The sequence below is a fragment of the Lynx canadensis genome, chromosome D2 (assembly GCF_007474595.2).
Source record: "Lynx canadensis isolate LIC74 chromosome D2, mLynCan4.pri.v2, whole genome shotgun sequence".
NCBI classification, from domain to species: Eukaryota; Metazoa; Chordata; class Mammalia; order Carnivora; family Felidae; genus Lynx; species Lynx canadensis.
Genome location: NC_044313.2, coordinates 75,304,463 through 75,330,292, shown reverse-complemented (window position 1 = coordinate 75,330,292; position 25,830 = coordinate 75,304,463). Strand labels below are relative to the sequence as shown.

General features: G+C 46.2%; 1 protein-coding gene and 1 pseudogene across 6 annotated transcripts in view; one reads left to right on the top strand and one right to left on the bottom strand.

The window, feature by feature from the left end:
- RYR2 (ryanodine receptor 2) overlaps nucleotides 1–25,830 on the bottom strand; it is a 767,906-nt gene that overhangs the window by 704,361 nt on the left and 37,715 nt on the right. The gene's annotated exons all lie outside the window — the stretch shown is intronic.
- Nucleotides 18,074–23,353, top strand: LOC115527673 (annotated as a pseudogene).

The window sequence follows — 25,830 nt, the reverse complement described above, 5'->3', positions numbered from 1 at the left end:
AAGCGATTTACGTCCTGGAGGTCAGAAGCTGGGGATGAAAGTGTCAAGGGGACTGGTTTCTGCCGAGGCCTCTTTTCTTGGTTTGCACATGGCAGTCTTCATCCTATGCTTTCACGTCCTCTCTCTGTATCTTTTTTTACATTTTTAATTTTTTTTTTTTTTTTTTTTTTTTTGAGAGAGAGAGAAAGAGTGCAAGCAGGAGATGGGCAGAGAGAGAGGGAGACACAGAATCCGAAGGAGGCTCCAGGCTCGGAGCTGTCAGCATAGAGCCCGACACAGGGCTCGAACTCATGGACCATGAGATCATGACCTGAGGCGAAGTCAGACGCTTAAGCGACTGAGCCACCCACGTGCCCCTCTCTGTGTCTGTATCTTAATCTCTTCCTACAAGGACACCAGTCATATTGGATTAGGACCCACTCTAATGACTTCATTCTAACTTAACTGCCTCTTTAAAGGCTCCGTCTCCAAACAGTCACATTCTGAGGTATCGGGTGTTAGAACTTCAACATATGCATTTTGGGGCCACATAATTCGACCCATAATACCCACACTAGAAATAAACTTTATAACTAGTTAGAACAATGTCATTCCAAATTCATTTTTTATAAAAGTTTTTTTTTCTTTTTCACATGAATTAGGTCCAAAAAATTAATTTAAGTTCCTTTAAATATTCAGCCATAACTACTTCAATAATGTTAATAAGTAGAGAAGAAAAAAATCCTTAGAAATATAGCATCCCTTTGACCCGACAACTCCACTTGCATGGAAGTATTCTGAATATTTATATAAAAGGAAGCTCATCCTATCATGCTTTGTACTAGCAAACTATACAAACAACCTAAAATGTTAAACATTTAAATAACTGGCTAAATACATTTTATTATGGCATCTTATAAGGGCTTTAAAAATCATGCAGTAGAAGGGCACCTGGGTAGCTCAGTGGGGTGAACATCCGACTATTGATTTTGGCTCAGGTCACAAAACCAACATCATGGGATCGAACCCTGTGTCAGGCTACTCACTGAGTATACAGTCTGCTTAAGATTCTCCCTCTTGCTTTCCTTCCACCCCTCTCCCCAACTCGTGCTCTCTAAAACAAAAAAAATAAAGAAATCATACAGTAGAGGAAGGTTTAGGACTTAGAAAAAATTCACCACCTACCGTGAAGTAAAAAGGGTGAGTTATGAGATGGTGTTCAAAAGGAGACCAATAAAATAAAGTATATTTATACATAGTATAAGAGGCACAGACATACACACCAACATACTCTCAAGAAGGGTTAGGGAATATCTATTGCTTTTGTTAGCATTTTAAAATTTTTTTCTTATAAAAAAATTCTAATCTTTCTCCTTTCATTTGGCCGTGTGATAGTGATGTAGGCACTCCAGGTCTCGGGGACAAAGTTTTCTAATTTTATATATATATATATATATATATATATATATATATATATATATGTATATATATATATATATATATACACACACACACATACACATACACATACACATATATTTTAACATTTATTCAGTGCTTGAGAGACAGAGAGAGACACAGCATGAGCAGGGGAGGGACAGAGAAAGAGAGGGAGACACAGAATCCAAAGCAGGCTCCAGGCTCTGAGCTGTCAGCACAGAGCCCAACACGGGGCTCAAACTCACAGACCGTGAGATCATGACCTGAGCCGAAGTTGGCCACTTACCCCAAGTGAGCCATCCAGGCGCCCCATAAAGTTTTCTCATTGAAGAAGTGACGACACTAAGTCTTTCTGAAATACTCCTAGCCAACATAGTCAAAACCAGCTTTGAAACTAATTAAGCTACATGCACACATACACACAAAAGCATTTTAGTTTTAACTGTGGTTAAAATCCACACCTTATTAAACTTACCTTCTTTACCCCTTCTAAGTATACAGTTCAGTCGTGTTAAGTATATCCACACCGTTGTGCAACCAACCTCAGGCACCCTTATCATCTTGCAGAACTGAAACTCCGCCCATTAAACAAACTCCCCATTTTCTCCGCCCCCAGCCCCTGGCAACCTCCATTCTACTTTCTAACCTATTAATTTGACTACAGGCTAAGTATTTTTGACTAATGAGCCTGTCCCTTGGAGGCAGTGACCATGAATAATTTTATTTTTGCTTCCCCAGGGACAAGCACAGCATCCAGTATGTAGCTGAAACAAATTACTGAATGATGAAAACAGCAATCGCTTTGCTACATCTGGGAAATGTCTGTAGCTTCCATTATGTGGCTTCCACAATGTGGAAAAGCACTTTGTGTTAAGTCAGTAGGAAGAACTATCGTCCTCCATGGTGGCAGTTCCCTACCGTAGTTTCAGATGCACCTGGGAATCTAATTCAAGAAATTTCTTTTAAAAAAATGGAGGGGAGAGGGGTGATAAATTCCAATCAACTCCCCTTTAAAATGTACCTACATGTGTGCACATTCCCCTAAATTCTTTAGAAATGGGAGAAAGAGTTATTTGCAGGTATTTGTGTGTGTGCTGGAAAATCACAAAGGTTGAAAACTGTCAGTGGCTAAAAATTAACAATTCAGGAAACAGCAGGTGTTGGCGAGCATACGGAGAAAGGAGAACCCTCTTACACTGTTGGTGGGAATGCGAACTCGTACAGCCATGCTGGAAAACGATACAGAGGTTCCTCAAAAAGTTAAAAATAGAAATACCCTATGATCCAGAAATTGCACTACTAGGTATTTACCCAAAGGATACGAAAATACAGATTCGGATGTTTATAGCAGCTCTGTCAGCAATGGCCAAACCATGAAAAGAACCCAAATGTCCATCAACCGATGCATGGATAAAGAAGATGCGATATGCCACAAAACCAGACAGTCAGATCAATGGAACAGAAGAGAGAACCCAGAAATGGACCCACAAATGTATGGCCAACTACTCTTTGACAAAGCAGGAAAGAATCTCCAATGGAATAAAGACAGTCTCTTCAGCAAGTAGTCTCTTCAGCTGGGAAAACTGGACAGCAACATACGGAAGAATGAACCCGGACCACTTTCTTCCACGGTACACAAAAATAAACTCAAAATGGATGAAAGACCTAGGGGCACCTGGGTGGCTCAGCTGGTTAAGCACCTGACTTCAGCTCAGGTCATGATCTCGCAGTTTGTGAGTTCGAGCCGCGTGTCGGGCTCTGTGCTGACAGCTCAGAGCCTGGAGCCTGCTTCGGATTCTGTGTCTCCCTGCCTCTCCCTCTGTGCCCCTCCCCCACTTGTGCTCTGTCTCTCTCAGAGGAAAAAAAAAGAAAAGTAAAAAAAAATTTTTTTAATGGATGAAAGACCTAAATGTAAGACAGGAAGCCATCAAAATCCTTGAGGAGAAAGCAGGCAAAAACCTCTTTAACCTTGGCCGCAGCAACTTCTTACTCAACACATCTCCAGAGGCAAGAGAAACAAAAGCAAAAATGAACTATTGGGACCTCATCAAAATAAAAAGCTTCTGCACAGCAAAGGAAACAATCAGCAAAACTAAAAGGCAACTGACAGAATGGGAGAAGATATTTGCAAACGACGTATCAGATAAAGGGTTAGTATTCAAAATCTGTAAAGAATTTATCAAACTCAACACCCAAAAAACAAATAATCCGGTGAAGAAATGGGACATGAATAGACATGAATAGACACTTCTCCAAAGAAGACATCCAGATGGCCAACCGACACACGAAAAAATGCTCAACATCACTCATCATCAGGCAAATACAAATCAAAACCACAATGAGATACCACCTCACACCTGTCAGAATGGCTCACATTAACAACTCAGGCAACAAGAGATGTTGGCGAGGATGCAGAGAGAGGATCCTTTTTGCACTGTTAGTGGGAATGCAAGCTGGTACAGCCCCTCTGGAAAACAGTATGGAGGTTCCTCAAAAAACTAAAAATAGAACTACCCTACGACCCAGCAATTGCACTACTAGGTATTTATCCAAGGGATACAGGTGTGCTGTTTCAAAGGGACACATGCACCCCCATGTTTATAGCAGCACTATTGACAATAGCCGAAGTATGGAAAGAGCCCAAATGTCCATTGATGGATGAATGGATAAAGAAGATGTGGTATATTTATACAATGGAGTATTACTCGGCAATCAAAAAGAATGAAATCATGCCATTTGCAACTACGTGGATGGAACTAGAGGGTATTATGCTAAGCAAAATTAGTCAGAGAAAGACAAAAATCATATGACTTCACTCATATGAGGACTTTAAGATACAAAACAGATGAACATAAGGGAAGGGAAACAAAAATCATATAAAAATAGGGAAGGGGACAAAACATAAGAGACTTAAATATGGAGAACAGAGGGTTACTGGAGGGGTTGTGGGAGGGGGGATGGGCTAAATGGGTAAGGGGCATTAAGGAATCTACTCCTGAAATCATTGTTGCACTATATGCTAACTAATTTGGATTGAAATTTAAAAAATAAAATTAGAATAAAAAAGAATATTGAAAAAAAAGATGTGATACACACACACACATACACAATGGAATATTACTTGCTGATCAAAAAGAATGAAATCTTGCCATTTGCAATGACACGGATGGAGCTAGAATGTATTATGCTAAGCAAAATAAGTCAGAGAAAGGAAAAGACCATGATATCACTCATATGGAATTTAAGAAACAAAACAGATAAACAAATGGGAAGAGAAAAAGAGAAGGAAACAAACCATCGGAGACTCTTAACAACAGGGAACAAACTGAAGGTTGATGGAGGGAAGTGGGTAGGGAATGGGCTAAATGGGTGATGGGCATTAAGGAGGGCACTTGTGATGAGCACTGGGTGTTATATGAAAGTAATGAATCATTAAATTCTACTCCTGAAACCAGTATTACACTGTATGTTAACTAACCAGAATTTAAATAAAAATTTGGAAAAATGAAAACTGATTGAAACGATAGCCCATCTGTCACAGACCCCAGCTCTCCCTGAGGATGTCCAATATCTCAGCCTCAGCATGAAGCCTTCCTTAACCTCAGTGCAGAAATCCAAACACACGATTTAAGTAGAGAATCAAATAGAAAAACAAATCCCTCCACCCACCCTGTCCATCCTCCACGGTGCTACCCTATTTATCTTCCTAATAACACAACCTGATGTTTCTCCTCTATTTACAAACCTCCACTGACCTCCCCTGCCTGGAGAAGTCGGTCAAAATCCCTCAGTGCAACAGAGAGGGTCTCCTGTGATATGAACCCGACCTAACTCCTCCATCCTGCCCAATCAATACCTCATGTTCTACATTTTCTCTGTCCACTTTTACATGTGCTACTCTCTCTTCCTTCTTAAGCATCTCCTTCTCTGAGAAGCTTTTATTTACCCTTCAAGATGCAGACTCCCGTGACCCGGCCCTTCCCGGACTCACACACACGGATGTGTGCCTCGATGGTCTAGGGCTACAGACTATCTCCTCACACCTTCACGAGGTCAGAAGGTCTCCCATTATGTCTGCCTGCTCCACCAGACCAGACTCCCAGAGGACAGGCGGGGTGCTCTGGCCGGCTGCCACTCTCCAAAGCCTGACCTGGAACAGGTCCCCAGGGAAGAAAGTGCTGGAACATATCTCCCACCTAACTGCCTCCTCTCTCCCTGAGTGACAAGTCCACGCAAAGTGGGTGGGCTGTTGGGTGGGTCACTTAGCCGGGCTCAGCTTCCCCTACGAAACCAGGACCACGATCACACCTGACCTGTCTTTGCAGATTCTTGCGAGGGTCAACCCAGAAGGCTTACGAAGTCACTAGGCAAGAATCCGAATTCTTCAACAGAAGGTATTCACATTTTGATATCCTAGTTGCAGACTTTAAGATCAACTGAAATCATCTTTTGACCCTATCAAAATGAGAGTTTTCTCTCCTTTTCTTCTAGGCCCACACATTCTTCCACTTTTCAGCTATCGGCGAGAAAACACAAGACAGGTTTTGTTCCAAGTACAGAACTAATTGATACGCTGAAACTAAAAAGGGCAACAGGTTAACATCAATATCACATTCGTTCCACCTTCCTATCTATGGACTAGGATAAAAACAAAAAACAAACAAAAAAAAAACAAAAAAAACTATGGAGCAAGTTTCAGATGTTATTAAGTTATCTTTACAGCTTTTGAAGAGTAACATTTCACACCTTTGGAAGCGTGAAGGCCTGGAAGTTGGTTCGCGCCAGGAGACTTCACACCTCTGATGGTCATCAAAGCCCAGTTCTGATGTTTGGGGCTTCAGGTTTTCCGTGTGAAAATGAACCTTTGTCTTTAGGAGTAGGTACTACAAAATCAACTTCGTTTCCAAAAAGAACGCTTTCGTCCTCACAAGGAAAAAATAAAATTGATCCCATTTCCTAAAGAAAGCCTCCACAACACTTTCCATGCTTTTTTAACCCACCACGGGGAGTCTTCCTTCGCGCTAAGGTGGGCTGAGCTGGGGGCTCTGGAGGGTTTGCACAGTGGACCGTGCCAAGGAAACAGACGGACCTCAAGAGGACAGGGCTGCCAGCCGCTCCAGAGTCCTCACTGGCCTTCCCTGCTGGCCCTCCTTTCCTTCCCAACCCCTTCGAATTTGGATCTCCAAGTCTGGGAACCCTCCCCCCCTACTACCACTTGGTGGTGACTACCTTACCCTTGCTGCTTTCCTGGATGATCTTGGCCACCAAAGAGCCCACAGCTGAATACACATTCAGTCACTACCTTCCGAGGACCCCTACTGCCTCTTCAAATGAAGAGTCCTTGTAGTATATAAAATACCTTGGTCTTGTAAACCAAAAAAGGAGAATAGATGCCCTCCCTAAGACTTCAAGGAAGAAGCAACAGCCCCACCCTCAGCACCCAAAGCTGAAATTCTTTTTACACTATTCCTTGCTAATACCAGAAACTAACCCCACAGGTTTCATAATTCAAATATTGCATATTCTCGTACCGTGCTTGCCCAACGTCTTCATTTTCCCCGTAGCAAGGCATGTACGAAATCCCTATTACCATTACATAAAACATGTCATGTAAAACTGGCATATTAATTATCAGCCCCATGAATGTTAGGCATGTACAATAATCTATTAATATTGCATTAGACATACTATGTATATCGTGCATCAATCGCTAGTCCCCATGAATATTAAGCACGTATAAACCGAGAAACCCCAAGGATCGGCATCAGCTCCAATAATCCTCCAGACAACCCTTGAGGGCAAACACCATTCCTGAGTGCCCACTTTCTACAGTAAGAGGCTACCAAAGCACAGAGAGGCCAAGCAACTTGCTCAAGGCCACAGTGCGGGTTCCAGAAAGTCTGGCTCCAGAGCAAGGGCTTTTACCCTCTAGGGCAGACGGGCCCTCACCCCCATTACTCCCCTAAACTGGCATCTCTCAGTGGAATCCTGTTCTGTCTACCCTCAGGTGTTTTTCCCTTAAGAGCAGGGTTTCTAAAAGGATTTTCCAGTGATGTAGAAGAAGAGTGGCTCTATCAACAATAGCCAAAGTACGGAAAGAGCCCAAATGTCCATCGACGGATGAATGGATAAAGATGTGGTGTGTATATATACAATGGAGTATTACTCGGCAATCAAAAAGAATGAAATCTTGCCATTTGTAACTACATGGATGGAACTGGAGGGTATTATGCTAAGTGAAATTAGTCAGAGAAAGACAAAAATCATATGACTTCACTCATATGAGGACTTTAAGATACAAAACAGATGAACATAAGGGAAGGGAAACAAAAATAATATAAAAACAGGGAGGGAGGCAAAACAGAAGAGACTCATAAATATGGAGAACAAACAGAGGGTTACTGGAAGGGTTGTGGGAGGGGGATGGGCTAAATGGGTAAGGGGCACAAAGGAATCTACTCCTGAAATCGTTGCATTAAACGCTAACAAATTTGGATGTAAATTTTAAAAAATTAAAAATAAAATTTAAAAAAATAGTAATTAAAAAAGAAGTGTGGCAGCTTTTAAAAATTTTGGGGAGGGGGGGACGCCTGGCTCAGTCGGTTAAGCGTCCGACTTTGGTTCAGGTCACCATCTCGCGGTCCGTGAGTTCAAGCCCCGCGTCGGGCTCTGTGCTGATGGCTCAGAGCCTGGAGCCTGTTTCGCATTGTGTCTCCCTCTCTCTCTGACCCTCCCCTGTTCATGCTCTGTCTCTGTCTCAAAGATAAATAAACGTTAAAAAAAAAAATAAAAAAATAAAAAAGTATTTTTTTTTACAAGCTCTAACAGACCTGCAGTGTCCAAACTCAAACACTTGACACTTTTACATTCTATGATAGAAACTTCTAGAATTCAGGATCACACGCTAAAGGTGCAGATGTCATTTCAAAAACCTTCACGTGGTAGAACATCTTCTGTTATTCAAATACTTTTCAGTGAGGGGCGCCTGAGTGGCTCAGTCAGTCAAACATCCAACTTCGGCTCAGGTCATGATCTTGCGGCTCATGGGTTCCAGCCCTGCCTCAGGCTCTATGCTGACAGCTCAGAGCCTGGAGCCTGCTTTGGATTCTGTGTCTCCCTCTCTCTGCCCCTCCCCCGCTCACACTCTGTCTCCCTCCCTCTCTCTCTCTCTCTCTCAAAAATAAACAAACATAAAAATAAATTTAAAAAAATACTTTTCAGGGAAATGTCATCTGCAGAGGTTAAAATTTTAAAGAGAAATCATATTTTACAGATCAAATTTGACAATATTTTTGATAAGAAACTGTAAACACAGTAAAGAGGAAAGAATTGTTAGAACCTAGCTCCGTCCTAGTCAAAGTGAATAGACCAGGTCTGTCTTGGGGGACCCCGGCCTCTTGACTTTTCTCCATCTCTCCACACTTCTGTGAAAAATGTCTCACCAAAAAGAATCACTTCTGTACAATTTAGATGGGAATTGAGATCAGCTGGATTATGAGGTTTCGCGGGGACATCTGTATTTCTTTAAATACTCTACTTGTGAGATAAAAGTCTCTCCTCCCTCCACAAAAAGGTGCCCGGCTGACCGCGTGTTGGTTGAGCAAACGGCCTCAAGAGGAAGAAGCAAATGGTTGTGCCTGTTTGCAACAAGAAATGACACAGCAGGTGTCCTGCCAAGGCTAGCTGTTCTGCCGAGCTGAGAGCCCTCCCGAGCTTTCCATTTCCATTTCCCTCACTTGATCAAAGAAGGGTGAACCAGAATGTCAATACTATATTTTTGGTTTTTTTTTAATTTTTTAATGTTTGTTTATTTTTGAGACAGAGTGCAAGTGGGGGAGGGGCAGAGAGAGGGAGACACGGAATCAGAAGCAGGCTCCAAGCTCTGAGCAGTCAGCACAGAGCCCGATGCGGGGCTCGAACTCACAGACCGTGAGATCATGAGCCGAAGTCAGACGCTCCACCGACAGAGCCAACCGGGCACCCCTCAATACTGTATTTTTTTTTTAATTTTTTTTCAACATTTATTTATTTTTGGGACAGAGAGAGACAGAGCATGAACGGGGGAGGGGCAGAGAGAGAGGGAGACACAGAATCGGAAACAGGCTCCAGGCTCTGAGCCATCAGTCCAGAGCCTGACGCGGGGCTCGAACTCACGGACCGCGAGATCGTGACCTGGCTGAAGTCGGACGCTTAACCGACTGCGCCACCCAGGCGCCCCCCAATACTGTATTTTTAACAAGTGTTTATCCTCGTGGGATTTTTAAAAATAATGCAGTCTGAGATGTCGAAATAAAAGGGACTGAAATTCAGCACTCTACCAGCCAACAGGTGTTAGCCTACTGAATTCCACCTTCTAGCTCTGTCTATTCCTCTGCCTGCAAAGTTCCGGTTATCTCCTTTCCTCACAAGTGTGCTGCGTGCTTCTCTACACCGTTCCACGGAAGTTTCAATTCCACTCCACAAACATTGAGGAAGTGCCCTCCTCCAGACGGGCAACTAACTACGCAAGGCGCCAGTAGACGCATTAGTACAACATGATCCTAACTTCCAAGCATCAGGCACATCCTTAAATGACCATGGGACAGAGTCCTGTAACAGAGGAACCAGCAAGGTCCTACTACCAGAGGGAGGGGGGAAAGTTCCCTTTCCAGGCTTATAAAAGCTGAACCTTAGGAATTCTCAACACCCCTAGAGCAGAGCCTGGTTCTCCATCCTCCCGAGTATTGGGTCCGTGATGCAGAAAGTGCCCAGCACATATGAGAAGCAGCATACTGCTGGGATATGTGAACACAGCCCTGGTAAGATTCTAGGAAGCTGATTTAACAAATATTTATATAACAACGGGCCTCCGCAACTTAGGGCACTTAGGGATAAAAAAGCAAACAACCAAGATACAGGATTAAGGATAAACCAGCTAAACACAAGAATGACAGCAAATTACACAAAGAAGCATGAACTAAACATGAGCCAGAAACTCAACTGTTATTTTAAAAGTCAGCTACGTGTCATGAAACAATCATGGGCCCCATTCCTAAGAGGTTCGCACCCTCATAGGGAAATAAATCAAACAAACATGGACCCCCCCCAGAACCGTAAAACTATGATGACTGTTACATGTGGGCTGGAAAGGTGAGCGCTTGTTGTCAGAGGAAGAAAACATTAAGTCCCTGAATCCTAGAAATTTGCCTGGAAGGACTGAGCCATCAACTAATTTTTTTTAAATGGTGTAGTTTAGGTAAAAGAGGTGGGTTGGACTTCTGCTTGCCTAAGGCATAATAAGTGTGGCAAAAAATATTAGCGGAGGTAAACAAAATTTTTAAAGGAACCAAAAAGGGTAGAGATAGAGAAGAAGAGGAAATAATTAGTGAGAGGGACCCTTGTTTTCCTCATACTTCACTTAATCCTCCTGACCGGCCACTGGAGCCAGCCCCTACCCGCCACCCCCTGGCGGAATGACCGATGAGGTGTCCATCTGACGGCCGCTAGGTGGGACAGGGGGATGCCACCAGGGTACCAACAAATATGGTGCCTGTTTCCATGGACCTTACCGTGGCGTGAGTTACATTTTATCATCCCAGTTTTACAGGCTGAGACATCTAACCCCACAACTCACCCGACAGCCCACAGAAGAGCTCTCATGGGGCAGAATCAGGGCACAGACCAAGCAGGTTTACAGGACCTCAAATTCATGAGTTTTCTGTGACCCTGTATGGAGAGGCAAAAATGAGCACCGCGAAAGGGGATCCCAAAGGTGGCACGGTCTTCTACTTGATGTTTTCCACTGGATTTCCAAGTCCTACCCTGAAGCACCCTTCACACACAGGACTTCAGATTTTTACTTTCCCTCAAGAACTGCCTGACAGGCCACATCCTCACGGCAGTGGCCACTGGCCGGGACCAATGAAAGTCTCTGTCATGCGTGGAAGGCATTATGTGTGGGAAGTCGCCAGCAAGGAGTGAGATACAATCATTTCCTCTCAGAAATAAATAGAATAACTTCTCCTCCATTCTCTGCTACTTCTGACAGAAAGGACAGCAACTTATTACCAGCTGGAATAGACAGTCCTACAACTGATTCAACAAGGACAGTGCCGTGAACGTCCATCTAACCAAATTTGTTCCCTGTAGCAGCCTGACATAACAGTGTCAGAAATTTCACCAAATGCACGTTCACAGTAAATATTCAGTCACACACTCCACCCTCCAATTCCTCACACAGGATGCAAATGCTCCAGGTAAGGACTTCCCAGGGCTCCTCTGAGAAGAAAACCCCAGACCCAAAATGGTGTCCCTTAGGCCAAGTCCCCAAACCAGGGCTTAATACCTAATCTAACTGCAGTTTCAACCTCCCCCAGAAACAAAATCTTAAGGTCAGTCTGGAAATTTCCAATAAGCACCGATGGGTTGGCCACAGGGTCCCTATCCATCCCCTAGAAGACGATGATAACACCCCTTGCCCTTCCTGCTAAGGGAAAGCTACTTGGCCTGGAACAAGTCTTTTCTTTTGCAAATACTTTCTTTCCCCACCCTCCTTCTTACAAAACCCTCCATTCTGTACAACTTACAACTCCTCGGAGCTCCCCTTTACTTGCAAAATGGGATGCTGCTCGACTCATGAATCATTTAATAAAGCCAATTAGACCTTCAAATATACTCAGTTGAATGGTGCTTTTTAATGATAGCTACAGGGAGAACAGCGGGCCCAGCACTGTTCACAGAGGCTGTGAATTTGAGACCCGCGATCTCGTTGGACCTCGATAAAGCCACCCAACTCTAGTCTCAATGAAGGGAGACTCACAAGAGTTCCCCCAGGAGGTTGTGGGAGAGACCACATAACAAACGGAGCATCAGAGCCGATGACCCAGCAGCAGTAACGTAAAGATGTGCTGACACTGAATCTCAGTTCAAATTAATCAAAACAGAAAGTTAGATTGCACATACCAGGAGGTTCCTGAGCACCACACGGAAGGGAGGAAGGAAGGGCAGCAAAGACCCAGAGCGACAGAAGGTAGAAGGTGTGTGCCTGGGGTGCACTGAATTTGCAGGCTTTGTCTACAGCAGCGCTTCTCAAAGTGGGTCTCCAGACCAGCAGCAGCAGCATCACCTGGGAACTTGCTAGAAATGTACCCCAGACATTTTAACAAGCCCTCCAGAAGATTCCAATGCATGCTTAAGTTTGAGAAGTACTAGCGAGCACAGGACACTTAGTTCTAGGGCTCTCCATCTCTAGAAGGAAAAGAAATACAGGATACGGGGTCTCCAACATTCCTACCCGTGGAAAGCACGGCAGGGGGACTAGACTTTCTCAGCTTAGCAAAGGGGGGCAGCTGACCACGTATGTATCTTAGAGCCAAACTCTGGAACCTGTAATATTGCGCAATTCCCCTGGAGCTCAAAGCTGGGTCATATGCCCCATAAAGGTCGCTGAACGCCACGAAGATGACATTTAAAGCAAAAGTCCTCCGGGAGGTAACCGTCCCCAAAAAATAGTGGTAGGCTAGCAATCATCTAGCTTTCCCTATTCCCCCACCTGCCCTAGCACAGTTTGTTGGTGGTGGTGGTGGTTTCTTTTTTTGAGAGAGAGCATGGGAGAGGAGCAGAGAGAGAGAGAGAGAGAGAATCCCAAGCAGGCTCCACACTGTCAGTGCAGAGCCCAACGTGGGGCTTGAACCCACAAACCTTGAGATAGATCATGACCTGAGCCAAAATCAAGAGTCAGGTGCTTAACCACCTGAGCCACCCAGGCACCCCTCTTGCGCATAGTTTTTAAATGAGTTTCACCCCTGCTGCAGGCAGGAGATCCTGTCTGCTGCCCCCCCTGACCGGGCCCGCCACAGAGGCCCTTCTGGAGAATCCACAGGCGTGTTAGTCGTTCGGGGCGTGTGAAGCACAGGTATCAGATGCTGCTTGCAGATTTTTCCAAAACATACAGTTAACATCGCAGACAAAAATCAATGCAAAACAAAATGTCTTCCTTTTCAAGTCCAGTTTCTGAGTAAAACCATGCCTGAATGTTACTGCATGTTCTTTTGAATTTCACTGCATGTATTTTTTGCCAGCTTAAAAAAAATATTTTTCCTTTTTAAAAATTTTAAAAAAATAGAGGGGCATGTGGCCCTTCGCTGCACATTTTTGCAACCCCTGTGAATCTATAATTATTTTAAAATGCAAGTATATATATATATATATATATACATATACACGCGTATATATATACGTATATATATATACATATATATATATACACGTGTACATATATATATATATATATATATATATATATATAGTTTATAGAGAAAGAGAGGTTTTCCCCTGATTATTCTGTTCTATACATACGGGCAAGTACTCACAAGCCAAAAACTTTTTGATGATTTCAAAATTAAACCCATTTGCTCAGGTCTGTGTGAAACAACAGCATCACCAGCATGGCCACTGGCGATGGATGACCCAGTGAGGCAGGTCCCCATCTAACCACCATGGGGCGCACACCGTAGCTGCACTTGGGAGCCAGCACCCCAAAACACAGAAACTGAGTTAGCTCAGAGATCCTGAAAGCATAAAAGCGAAGCATTCCAGAGAAAAATCAGAGACTGGAGACAATACTGTAGGAATCCTAGGACAGGCTTCCTAGATTTTCCAGATCCTGCAAATCACCTGGGGCGTTTGGAGGGAGAAGGCTGTTCTCACTCCTGACTGCCAAGAGGAGGGACTTCCCCCCACCCTACCCCCAGCACACTCCTGGACTCTCGGTCTCTCCTCTACCTATGTTCCTGCTGGAAGAAGTAACTTCTCAGACTGACAGATCTGGGAGAATCGCCCACCCTGCTCGGCTCAGCCCAGCCGGGCCCCCTTCTCTGGCTGCAAGTGAACTTCTGCAGCCTGTGAGGTTCTGTGGGGCTCCAGGCCTCTGCCCCAAGGGAGGGTCTGCTGGGGCCTCCAGGCAAAGAAGCCTCATTCCAAGAATTCAATCAGCAAGCCTCTAGGCGGGCTGACTTGACTTAACTCGACATCCTCCAGCCAAGCCTCTATTAGGGAAGAAATGACATTTTGACCTCCCTTTTGTCCTAGTCATTGTTTTTCTTCTCAGTTTGCTCAGAACCTGGGCGGGAAAGAGGACTAGGGGACACTGGGCCCTTGGAATACCTCCCCTGGGTGTGGTCTTATGATGCAGATTCCCGGGTCCTCCCCAGGGGTGCTGCTTAGGTGAGTAATCCTAATCGGAACCCGACGATTAGTGTTCGGTGTCCCGGTTATGCAAAATTTGGGTATGTATAAGCCAGCTGCACTGAGGTTTATAGCACCATCCAGCAAGTCAGTCTGAAACACTCCCACGGGGGAAATGAGAGAAACTGGGAGCTCTGGGCTCAAACCTTTTTGCCAGGAGGTAAAGCAGCCTAGCAGAGGAGGAGAGGTTTTCCAGGGATGGCTCCAGGGACACGAGAAAAGGCTAAGGACGGTCAAGTTCAGACTGAAGTGTCTTCCACCCCAAGCCCCACTCCCCTCTGCATCTCTACAACTATAACAGAGACTGATTGTGCCTCAGGAACAGGACATCAGGGAGGGAAGCCACGAGCTCTGAGCCAGAAAGCAGAACGAGGCACGCATCACCTGTAACAGGGCAAGGTGAGTTTATAAGCATCTCAGATAAACTACAATTGCAGGGAATGCTTTCTAATAAGCAAGGAATCGTAACGGGGGATTTACAGCACAGCACCCATGACCTCTAAGTTAAGAAGGACAGAGCACTGTGTGGTCGGGTCCCTTGACACTGACATTCTGATATCATTCCATAATGTGCCCCCTCCCATTCACGCACGTGCGCTCTCTCTCAGTCTCACAAATAAACAAACATTAAAAAATATTTTAATAGGAGCGCCTGGGTGGCTCAGTCGGTTGAGCGTCCAACTTCGGCTCAGGTCATGATCTCATGGTTCATGAGTTCAAGCCCCGCGTCGGGCTCTGTGCTGACAGCTCGGAGCCTGGAACCTGCTTCCGATTCTGTGTCTCCCTCTCTCTCTGCCTCTTCCCCGCTCGTGCTCTGTCTCTCAAAACTGAACAAACGTTTAAAAACACTTGTTTTCTTAATAAAAAATATAAAAATTAAAAACAACTTTAATAATATAAAGAAACATAAGAATGTTCATGAGACTCCTCTGGTTCACTCCTGACGTGAGTCCTCCAACCCTATTTTTCCCACATATTCTCAGATGTCTTATTCCGATTTCACCTCCACACATTTGGGGAAGGGACGCCTTACATACCCCATGCTGAGAAATCCTTGTCCCCAAGGGCAAGTCTGTATCTGCAGACCTCTCTCCTGGACCCCCGAACTAACCACCTCCCAGCTGTTCCACGTGACTCCCCGGCAGGGGTGGAAAACGTCCACGTATCCAGAACCAACCTCCTGGCCACACCCGCTCCACCCGCCCGCCAGAACCTCAGAGACCCTGAGCCCTCGTCTCCCCTCACAGCGCCCATGGGAACCACCAGGAAATCCTGCGCCGCCTCCAGATTCCCAGTGCGCCGAGCCCTGCCCCTCGGCATCATTTCCACCTGCTGCCACCAGGGACAAGCCCGGCGGGACCCCGGGGCACAGAGGGAGCGGCTCTGGGGCAGCTGGTGTTCCTCACCGCCTCACCTCCCCTGCTCTGTTCTCAACACAGCGGCCAGAGGAGTCATCCCTCTGCTCAGAGCCCCGCAGGGGTTCCCCGGTCGCTGCTGGCCAGAAGCCGGGTCCTCTGCCCTGCTCTCCTGCTCCTCCTCAGACTCCCCGGGCACACCCCCACCTGGGTCTCAGTGCGTGGCTGCCCCTTCCGCCGGGACGACCCGGGACAAACAGCCTCACCTCCCCCAAGTCTGCCCAAGCGGCACCATCTAAAGCAGCCCCATCCTGTCGCCTATTTAAAATCCTACTCATTCCCTCCTTCAGCCCCCTTATCCTGGTCTACTTCTCATTTTTTCCCCACAGTACCTTTTTTTTTTTTTTTAAACATTTTATTTATTTTTTTGATAGAGAGAGACAGAGCATGAGCAGGGGAGGGGCAGAGAGAGAGGGAGACACAGAATCCAAAGCAAGCTCCGGGCTCTGAGCTGTCAGCACAGAGCCCGACGCGGGGCTCGAACTCATGAACTGCAAGATCACGACCTGAGACGAAGTCGGACGCTCAACCGACTGAGCCACCCAGGCGCCCCAGTACCTTCTAACATACCGTGCAATTCACGTAATACGTTTATCTTTCATTATGTCTCCCCCACCAGAATCTAAGCTCCATGAGGGCACAGTGTTAATTAACAATGTAGCTCAGTCATCTAGAGTAAAGTCTAGAGCATAGCAGGTGCCTGATAAACCCCAGAGCCTTCACCAAGCCCCTGAGCTAGCGCGGGGTTCCGCTCCACTCCCCCCAACCATGTGCACCAGACTGGCAACCTTCTCGCGGGAGAAGGGATGACCCACATGGAGGGAGCAGCAACCTTTCTCTGACATCTTACTTGGAAGGTTCCAGAAGGCCCTTCTGCACCATTTCCCCCCAGGTGGCCAGAGTGCCCGAAACTCTCAGCGTATTGTGACACTTCTGACGGGGCCTCCACAGAGGAGAGGATGTGGTGAGATCTTGACAGTCATCACCATCAGGGCACAGGTTAGTCTGCTTGAGAATCCATCCTACAACAGTAAGCATGTATAGAGGGCCTGCCGTGCGCCAGCGCTGTGCTTAGAAACTCGGGGCTAACGCCAGAGGAGACGCCGTCCCCACCCTCCAAGATGCTGGGGTCTCGGCAGAGAAAGAGGTGCATTCACAGACAACCGAAGCACCGTCTGTGGTCAAACATGCAATCAAGTTGTGCACGGCATCCTGAAGTGTGAGAGGAGAAAGACGGCTGACAAACCAGCAGAATTTGCCTGGCAAAGAAAGGAGGGAAAGGCAACGGCACCTGCAAAGCCACGAAGCTGTGAAAGGCACAGCACACGTAAACAACAATGTTGGTAAACTCACGGCCCTAGCACATCACCTGGAAGGAGCAGAGGAAGAGGAGGCCGAAGGGAGAAAGCACTGGCTGACTTCTAGGTTGGGGAAAGCAGTGGGGTGTGTGAACAGGGCAGTTTTGGGGGGGACCCAGGGGCAGGCAGGAGGGGGTGGCGGAGGGAAGAGACCTCACCGGAGGAGCCTGAATGAAAAGGCCGTCACAGGAGCCCCAGTGAGAAACCAGGCATGCTCGAACCAAGGCAAGAACAACGAGGAGACGAAGGAGGACCCTCGAAGGTACTTATGAGCCGGAATTATCCCGCCAATCACCTAGGAAGACTCGGGGCAGCGGGGGGAAAAGGTATGCAGTTTGGTGGAACAGAAGAAAATGGCCCAGAGCATGATGCAACCCCCCCCCCCCACCGCCGCAGGGCTTGCACAGCTGGAGACCGCAGGTGAGGGGAGTTCCAAGCACCAGATGTAATGCAAGACGGACACAAATCCCCACGGGCCAAGCCTCAAGCAGGCACCTGCCACGGATGAGAGGTCACTGTGGCCCCTCCAGGTCCTACTGCAAGCAACAAGGGTGGGAGATGGGCTGGAGATAGGGAGCCCAGTCCGGGTCGAGGTGAGAAGTGACGAGGAGCAGACCTAGGGCACGGGCACTAAAGGTCCCGTTACAGCCACAAGAGATGGGGAACCCGTGGAGGATCTTCACCGGGATGATGTAGGCCACGAAAGGCCTGGGTGACCACAGACGGACAACCAGACCAGAGCTCCTGGTTGCAAACGACACAGAGGTCAACGGGGCCGGCGTGCCGATGGGTGCTCACGGACTGACAGGGAGAATGGTACACCAGGCCCGGAAGGAACCCAAGCAAGCTGCGGGCCAAAACGAGGCCCACAGCTAAGAGCCACACAGGAGCAGTTAGGGCACCCCAGCACCAACATCTGACTGGGCTCTACGCTGTCCCCTGTCTCCTCACATCACTCGCTTCAGGCCCCGAGGCCCAGGCCAGAGTCTGCCTGGTTGTGTGGAGGTCAGGTCAATGCCCTGGGTGTGGTAACTACTTTCCTAAATGAGCAGTGCACATACTTGTATTTGTATCTGGAAGGAAGACGCACTGACGGAGGAAGGACTGTTGGTGTGTGTGTATGTGTGTGCACGCAGGGTGGGGTTTGGGGACAGAAATCTGTTATTGACCTTTCTGGGTGTTTCTCAGGCGAGAAAGCACCACCTTTGGCCCTAAACGAACCCTCGACTCTGGGTACACTGATCTATTCCCGCTTCTGTTCCGTGTGCTCTCTGGGTATTCTCCCCGCCTGCTGTCCTGTTCCCCACCAACTTGCCTCAATCCTATCTCTGGGGGCTCACCACAGCCCCAGGCTACTAACGAAGTGAAAAAAACAGAAGTAGTGAAAAACACATGACAAGGGCCTCTTGTACAATTCTTTAAGAGCTTCCTGGGTGTGTAGGACAGTAACTCCTCTATTAACGATGGGGCATTGCTTTTGCTTCTGTACAAATAAAGGTCTGTGGTATTTATAAACCAGTCTGGAGGCCCATTTGGCGCTTACCTTATACTATTAATTAGCCCCTTCTGTGTAGATGTGCTTTAATTTTTAATGTTTATTTTTGATAGAGACACAGACTGTGACCAGGGGAGGGGCAGAGAGAGAGAGGGAGTCACAGAATCCGAAACAGGCTCCAGGCCCTGAGTTGTCAGCACACAGCCTGACATGGGGCTTGAACTCATGGACCACAAGATCATGACCCGAGCCAAAGTCGGATGCTTAACCGACTGAGCCATTCAGGCCCCCTGTGTATATGTGCTTTAACCAAGACTGAAAACATTATAGGAGCAGGAATTCTCTCGCACGCTGTGTCCGTATGTTTGTTTTCAACCTCTACAGAGCCTAGTAAGTGCTCAATAAATATGTAATTGATGAGCCAAAAGAAGAAAAAAATAGAAATGAGACAGCTTCCCTTGCTAATGTTGAGACCACATATTGTTGCATCGACCCTAAAGAAACAGAGTTTTGTTTGGGAGGTCCTACTGGTTTGTCTTAAGTCGAATCTGGCAGGTAATTTTCCTGGAGGCAATAAGGGGATGAGTCTATAAGAACAAAGTGGCCAGAGCCAAGCGTCTGAACTTGCTTATTCACTGAGCCACGGACCCAGAAGTCACGCCAGTGAGCCGAAAGGGAGAGAGCTGAACCGCAGACAACAGGCCATTAGGCAATCGGCCAGACACCAAAAGAGAAGCTTCTGGACCCTGAAAGGAAGCACCGTCATGCAGCAATGAGTTAGCAGCCCCCAGAAGAGCCTTCTGTCGGCTTAGGAGGGGCGGTGGCAGACATAAGCCATGGGGACAGTCCCCTTTGGACAGACCAGGCAGGACAGAGAATGGGTCCTGGGGGAAGGGGATGGATGGGGTCTGGATGGATGGGATGGAAGGGGTGACCAAGAGGTCAGTGCAGCAGGGAGGGAAGAGGTGGGGCAGGGCCACGTGAGGAACTATCTTCTGTCCTCAGGGGCCGGGATAACTTCAGAGGGACACCAAAGAGCCCCCACACACAAAAAGAGAAGAATCAGTGGCTGACTCAAAAACCCCAAGAATTCCAGGTACACGACGCCTTTCTTGCTGTGGCTTCTGTTCACCCAGCAACTGCCTACTTACATTCTAGATCGATCGGGGAAACTCCTTGAAAGCCCAGGCGTGTGCAGGAGACGCGCAGTGCAGAATGTCAGGATGAGGGAAAGAAATTCATTCTCCTCAACCTCATCTATTTCCTTCTCTGCTTTTCCATTTTCCTTTTCCTCATTTCATATCCTCCCCCTGCCCCTGGTTTTTTTCGGAAAGCATTCCTTGAAAAAGCTCCACACTTGATCCCAATGGGGACCCAAGAAAAATGGAAACTACCCCATTTCTCACCTAAGCTGGTAGCGAGGGCAGGTGGGAGGCCCGGGGAGGAAAGTATGGATGTGCAGCTACCCTAACCCCAGGAACTGAGGCTGAGATGGGGCAGAAGCGGATTGCACTTGAGCTTAGGGGCTGGGCTCTGAGGCCAGCTCTGCTTCTAATTGGCTGCTTCACCTGGGGAAAGTTACAAAAAAAAAAAAAAAATCCTCTCTGCCTCAGTTTCCATATTTGTAAAACAGAAAAAATAAGAGCACTTACTTTACAGTATTTGGGGAAGAATTAAATAAATACTCAGAATAATGAGTGGCACTAAATACTCACCTCTTCTTTCTTTCATTGCTCCCCCCAATAAATACCTAAATATGTTTCAAAACACAATGTTTATCGGAACAAAAGATCCTATTGATCCTATTGACAGGGGATGTGAAACAGAGTAGGAGTATTAACTTATCACTTGTCCTTACACGTTATGCCCCTGTCCTTGGATTCATCCCGTAACCGATGGCACAGGGCTGGAGAGGAAGCCATTGAGGCTGACTGGCCATCTGTGGTTCTGGAATGTGGAGAGAACGGCAATGTCTGTGGACCAGCTGGGCTGAGTTAACCTAAATACGGTCTTTATATTGGTATTGCATATTCTGAGTTCTTTGTTCCTTAACACCCACACTATTTTCTCATTTATCAGATGGGTAACGGGACTCAGAGTCCATGCAGGCAAGGAACCCTGGTGGCCGTCGGATCCCTTCTGCATCACGTGTCGTGTGGCACAGGGCATGTGACTCAGGGGCGGCGATGTGCAGGAGGGAGAGGCTATCTCGGGCCCTGCTGACTAGTGAGCAGGGTCCGTTCTGGGTCTCCTGGACTTCTCCTATGGTCAAGGTTACACCACTCACCCTTCTTCTGTGTTCAGAGCTCTTATGCCACAAGTGACTTTCCCTTCCAAATACTCTCTATTTTCAAGGTCTCAAATGCCATTTTCATGCATGAATAATTAAGTTTTTACCATTCCTATGGGAAATGAAGAGGGAGCCAAAGAGACCAACAGAGCTGATCTTGATTTTTATCTGAAGTACAAAAATTTTAATGCGTGCATCTTAAGAAAGAAAATGGAAAAGGAAATGCACTTGGAAATTCATGACCCAATCTATTTTTCTAAACTACAAATGTGCATCAACAAAACCAGAGCAACACCAATGCCAATGGGCCTGGGGGCATCTGCTAGCCAAGATACCACAGAATGTAAGGCCGCGTTTCTCCAGGTCTCCAGCCCAAGTGACGATCACTAACATCACTGCTAACAGATGTACATGGAGTACATACTTGGTTAAAAAAAATAAATTCCCAGGAGTAAGATGGAGTCTTATACATATATATATAATATATATAATTTATATATGTATAATTTACATATAAATTATATATATGTAAATTATATATATGTAAATCTTATGTATATAAATTTATATATATATCAATTTACATATATACATATACGAATTATATATATATATATATTTTTTTTTTTTAATTAAATCCAAGTTAGGGGCATCTGGGTGGCTCCATCAGTTAAGTGTCCAACTTCGGCTCAGGTCATGATCTTGCAGTTCGTGAGTTCGAACCCCACATCGGGCTCTGTGCTGATGGCTCAGAGCCTGGAGCCTGCTTTGGATTCCGCGTCTCCCTCTCCCTCTGCCCCTCTGTCACTCACGCTCTGTCAATCTCTCTCTCTCCCTCTCTTTCTCTGTCTCTCTCTCTCAAAACTAAGATAAACATTAAAAAAAATCCAAGTTAGTTAACATATAGTGTAATAATGGTTTCAGGAGAATTTAGTGATTCATCACTTATATATAACACTCAGTGCTCATCCTAACAAGTGACCTCCTTGATGCCCATCATCCACTTGTATTTTACCTAAAACCCATATCCTACCTGCCGACAAAAATGAAAGTTGCTTTGATTGTACTATGAAAGATACTTTCCTTCTGTCTCATCTTTTCAATCTCTTAGAGTAGAGGGTGGTGTCACCAGGATCCCTGAGAAAGAGAAACAGGTTTTAAGTAGAAATCGTGAATATACCAGAGACCCAGAGGCCAGACTTACCAAAACAAAATTCTTTCTTATTTAACCTGATTTAAGTAACAGAAGAGATCTCAACAGTCACCCCATAAAAGAAAATCAGTTCTGTCATCTGGGGTTCACTTCCTTATTGAAAATTCACAGTCAGTGATCATCACCAAGAGAAACCCACCACAGCTAGAAATGTTCAAGAACCCAGTGGACCAGGAAGTGGAGACCTTGCCCGTGCCCGCCACCCAGCTCAAGGTGGTACAGACCAACCATGTGGAAGCCCAGGACTGTCTGAACACGACCAACACAAGCAAGAGAGGTAAGAATGACTCTCCCCACTGACAAGCTCTACATGTGTCCCCAGGAAGCTACATGATGCAGAACACGTGCTCATCGATGGGGAGCAGACAGCCGAGGAAGCCAAGGGCTTTTTCGAGAGGAAGACAGGCTTCCTCACCAACCAAATGGAGAAACCCCAGCGAGTTCTGCAGTAGAAGCATGCCGTGAAGCAGGCTGTCATGGAGATGATGAGCCAAAAGACCCTGCGGCTCCCAGCCCTGGGGACAGCTCCGGCCACTGCCAAGGCCTGAGAGCTTGGTTCAGAAATGGGGCAGAGGGACCCTGCTTCTGGGGACCTGGGATCTCGTGGGTGTGCTTTCCTGGGGTCCCAAGGGGTCTTGTGTTCAATGCTAATAAGCGTGCCTGCTGAGCAGAAGGAAAATGAATTCATACGTAAGCATGAAGAACCCAAGATAGAGAGTTCTGGATTCCTTAACGCAAATAGCTCCATCTCTTCCCCTTTTAACTCAAGGCTTTAAATCTCTGTACTCTTTTCCAGGGTTTAGCGCTGATGGAAAAGGTCAGTCTGGCAGCTCTAAAGAATTCCACTCTCTATTTATTTATCTACCTAAGGGACATAGTTTGGATCCTTGACTGCACTGGAATACTTGAATCATACCAGCTGGAAAAGGAGCCATCCAGAAGTTGAGAAAGAAAAGAAAACATATATTCAAGCTAAAATCAATCCAATTTTAAGAGAGGGCCATTAGTCTATCCCAATTTTAGCAAGGTTTTGAACAAACAGGCTAGACAAAAATAGACTAAAATCACAAGTATGACTGGACAGCTTTCACTTGGGGCTCTCCTCCCACAGCCGATGGTGGGACAGGCCTCCATTCCAGCTCCTTGGGGGTGGAGGACTCCTAATTAGATATCTGTTAGGAGAAAGGCTTTCTGGAACACACCCCCACAGATTGAAAGGGGGCACGAGCTGTTGCCCTCTAGCGTCTAGGTCACAGAAGACATGTTCCAAACTTGCCAGAGAGCTCACTCAGTACTCTTCTGGAATGTGCATCTCTAGTCCAAGTAATTTTATAGTTAAGGATCTCCATATTTTCTTTTCTGAAGCAGGTTCCCGATGATAGAGTAACCAGCCTAAGAGTCAATACTACTCCCAAATACCATTGCCATGGTTAGAATAATAGAACACCAATGTATATCCCATTTGCCAGAAAGCAAAGCTGCTCAGGGAAATGAGAACTGAGAACTATGTAGTCCCAAGACTTTAAGTTTTAAATCTTGTTATCTTCCACAAGGTGCTGTAAAGAAACTACTCTTGTAGGAACCGTGAACTAGAAGTGTTAATTTCTGGTTTACAAAAAAAAAAAAAAAAAAAAATCACATAGGGAGGAAGCAGGATTATCTTGAGTACAATGGCAAAAGAGGGAGAAGAGAGTTGCACGTGACTTAATCCCTAACAAAACAAGTCCAAGGAGAGATTTCCCAGACTGGTAGTCAAACAGCGAGGGGCACTCTTTCTCCCGTGGAAAGTATTTGAAATAGGGCATTGTTTAATGTCATAAACTCAAAGGCATGTCCCTTCTGTTGAAGGAAGAGACTGTCAAATCCAGTTTTTATTCCCCCTTCCCATAAATCCAACACTGTGAAGGTCAATGAAAACACAAAACAATTTTCAGGACCGCAGGGGGCCGTGACCTTTACCATCTTCCTGTGACAGTGTAGAAGTCCAACTTGTCACAATAATTTATTTGAAGGCACAGACTTCTGCATGAAAAAAGGGAAACCAGTAGAACAATTCAAGGGAAACCCAGTTTTCTCGGGGCTCATGCTGTCCCTCCTGCGTGCAATGTCCAGAGTTCAAGGTCAACCATAAGTCTACCTTCCCGTATCACCAGCTGATAGCCTCATCACTTGCTGATTCCTCTTGCTCGAGCCAAGTTGAGCCACACAATGAGTAGTTCATAACAAGCCTATTGTATGCCATCTCATTCTCTGGTTAATCTCCTTTGCCTGGAACCTCTCCGCAGCCACGAGCACTGTTTGGTGGTGGCTGGTTAATGCTTCCCAAAGCCTCGAAGAAGCAAAGCAAATCCCCCTTGCAGATGGAACACTGTTAGTCCTTGATCTCGATACCAGGCTAAGGGGGAGGCACTACGGCGTGCCTCGGGGGCATTTGTTTCCCTTTAGTGAGGAGATGTCAGTGGTACCTGCGGTCGGCTAAAATTATGAAAAATAACCCTTTTTTATTTTGTGTGGCACTTTTTGGCTACAGAGTGATTTCGGACAAGGGCCCAGTAAAATGTTACGTTTTTCCGACACGCAGAGGGTGGCCGTCCTGTAACGTCTGGATCAGCTTTGTTGGAAGAGTGCTGCACGGTCCCACGGAGGCAGCCGCGGAGGAAGTATGCGGTACATACTTGGGAGTATTTATAGGATTCCATTTGAAGACCAAATTCTAGAAATATGCAGTGCCCAACTTTGGCTTACGTAATCCAAGTCTCGTAGTTGAAGCCAAGGCTTCCCTTTGCAAAGGCAAACTGATTAGATTTATAAATTTTATTTCAGATACCCTTGCCACACCCTGTGCCCTTTGTTGTCTTTAAAGTTTAAAATTTATCACGCGGTTCTGGAGGTTGGAAGTCTAAACTGGGTTGGCCAGGCTGTATTCTTTCTTAAAATTCTGAGCACCCATCTGTTGGGTGGCATCCTTCCTCCAGCTTCAAAGCCAGTGGCGTAGCATCTCCCCCGCTTCCTGCCTCCCTCTTCTCAGAACCCTGTAATAATGTTGGACCCACCCAAATAATCCAGGATAATCTTCCCATGGAGAGATCCCTAATTGAACCACACCTGCTAAATCCCTGTGGCCTGTACGGGAACATTCACAGGTTCCACAGATTAGGACAGGATATTGGCGGGGGGTGCGATTTTCCTATCTAGCACACCAACCTTATAAACTTATCTCCGCAAACCACCTGATTAAGAGTAATCTTCTGGGGGCACCTGGGTGGCTCAGTGGGTTAAGCACCTGACTCTTGATTTCGGCTCAGGTCATGATGTCACAGTTCGTGAGACTGAGCCCCGAGTTGGGCTCTGTGCTGACAGCACGGACAGCATTCTCTTTCTTCTCTTCCTCTCTCTCTCTCTCTCTCTCTCTCTCT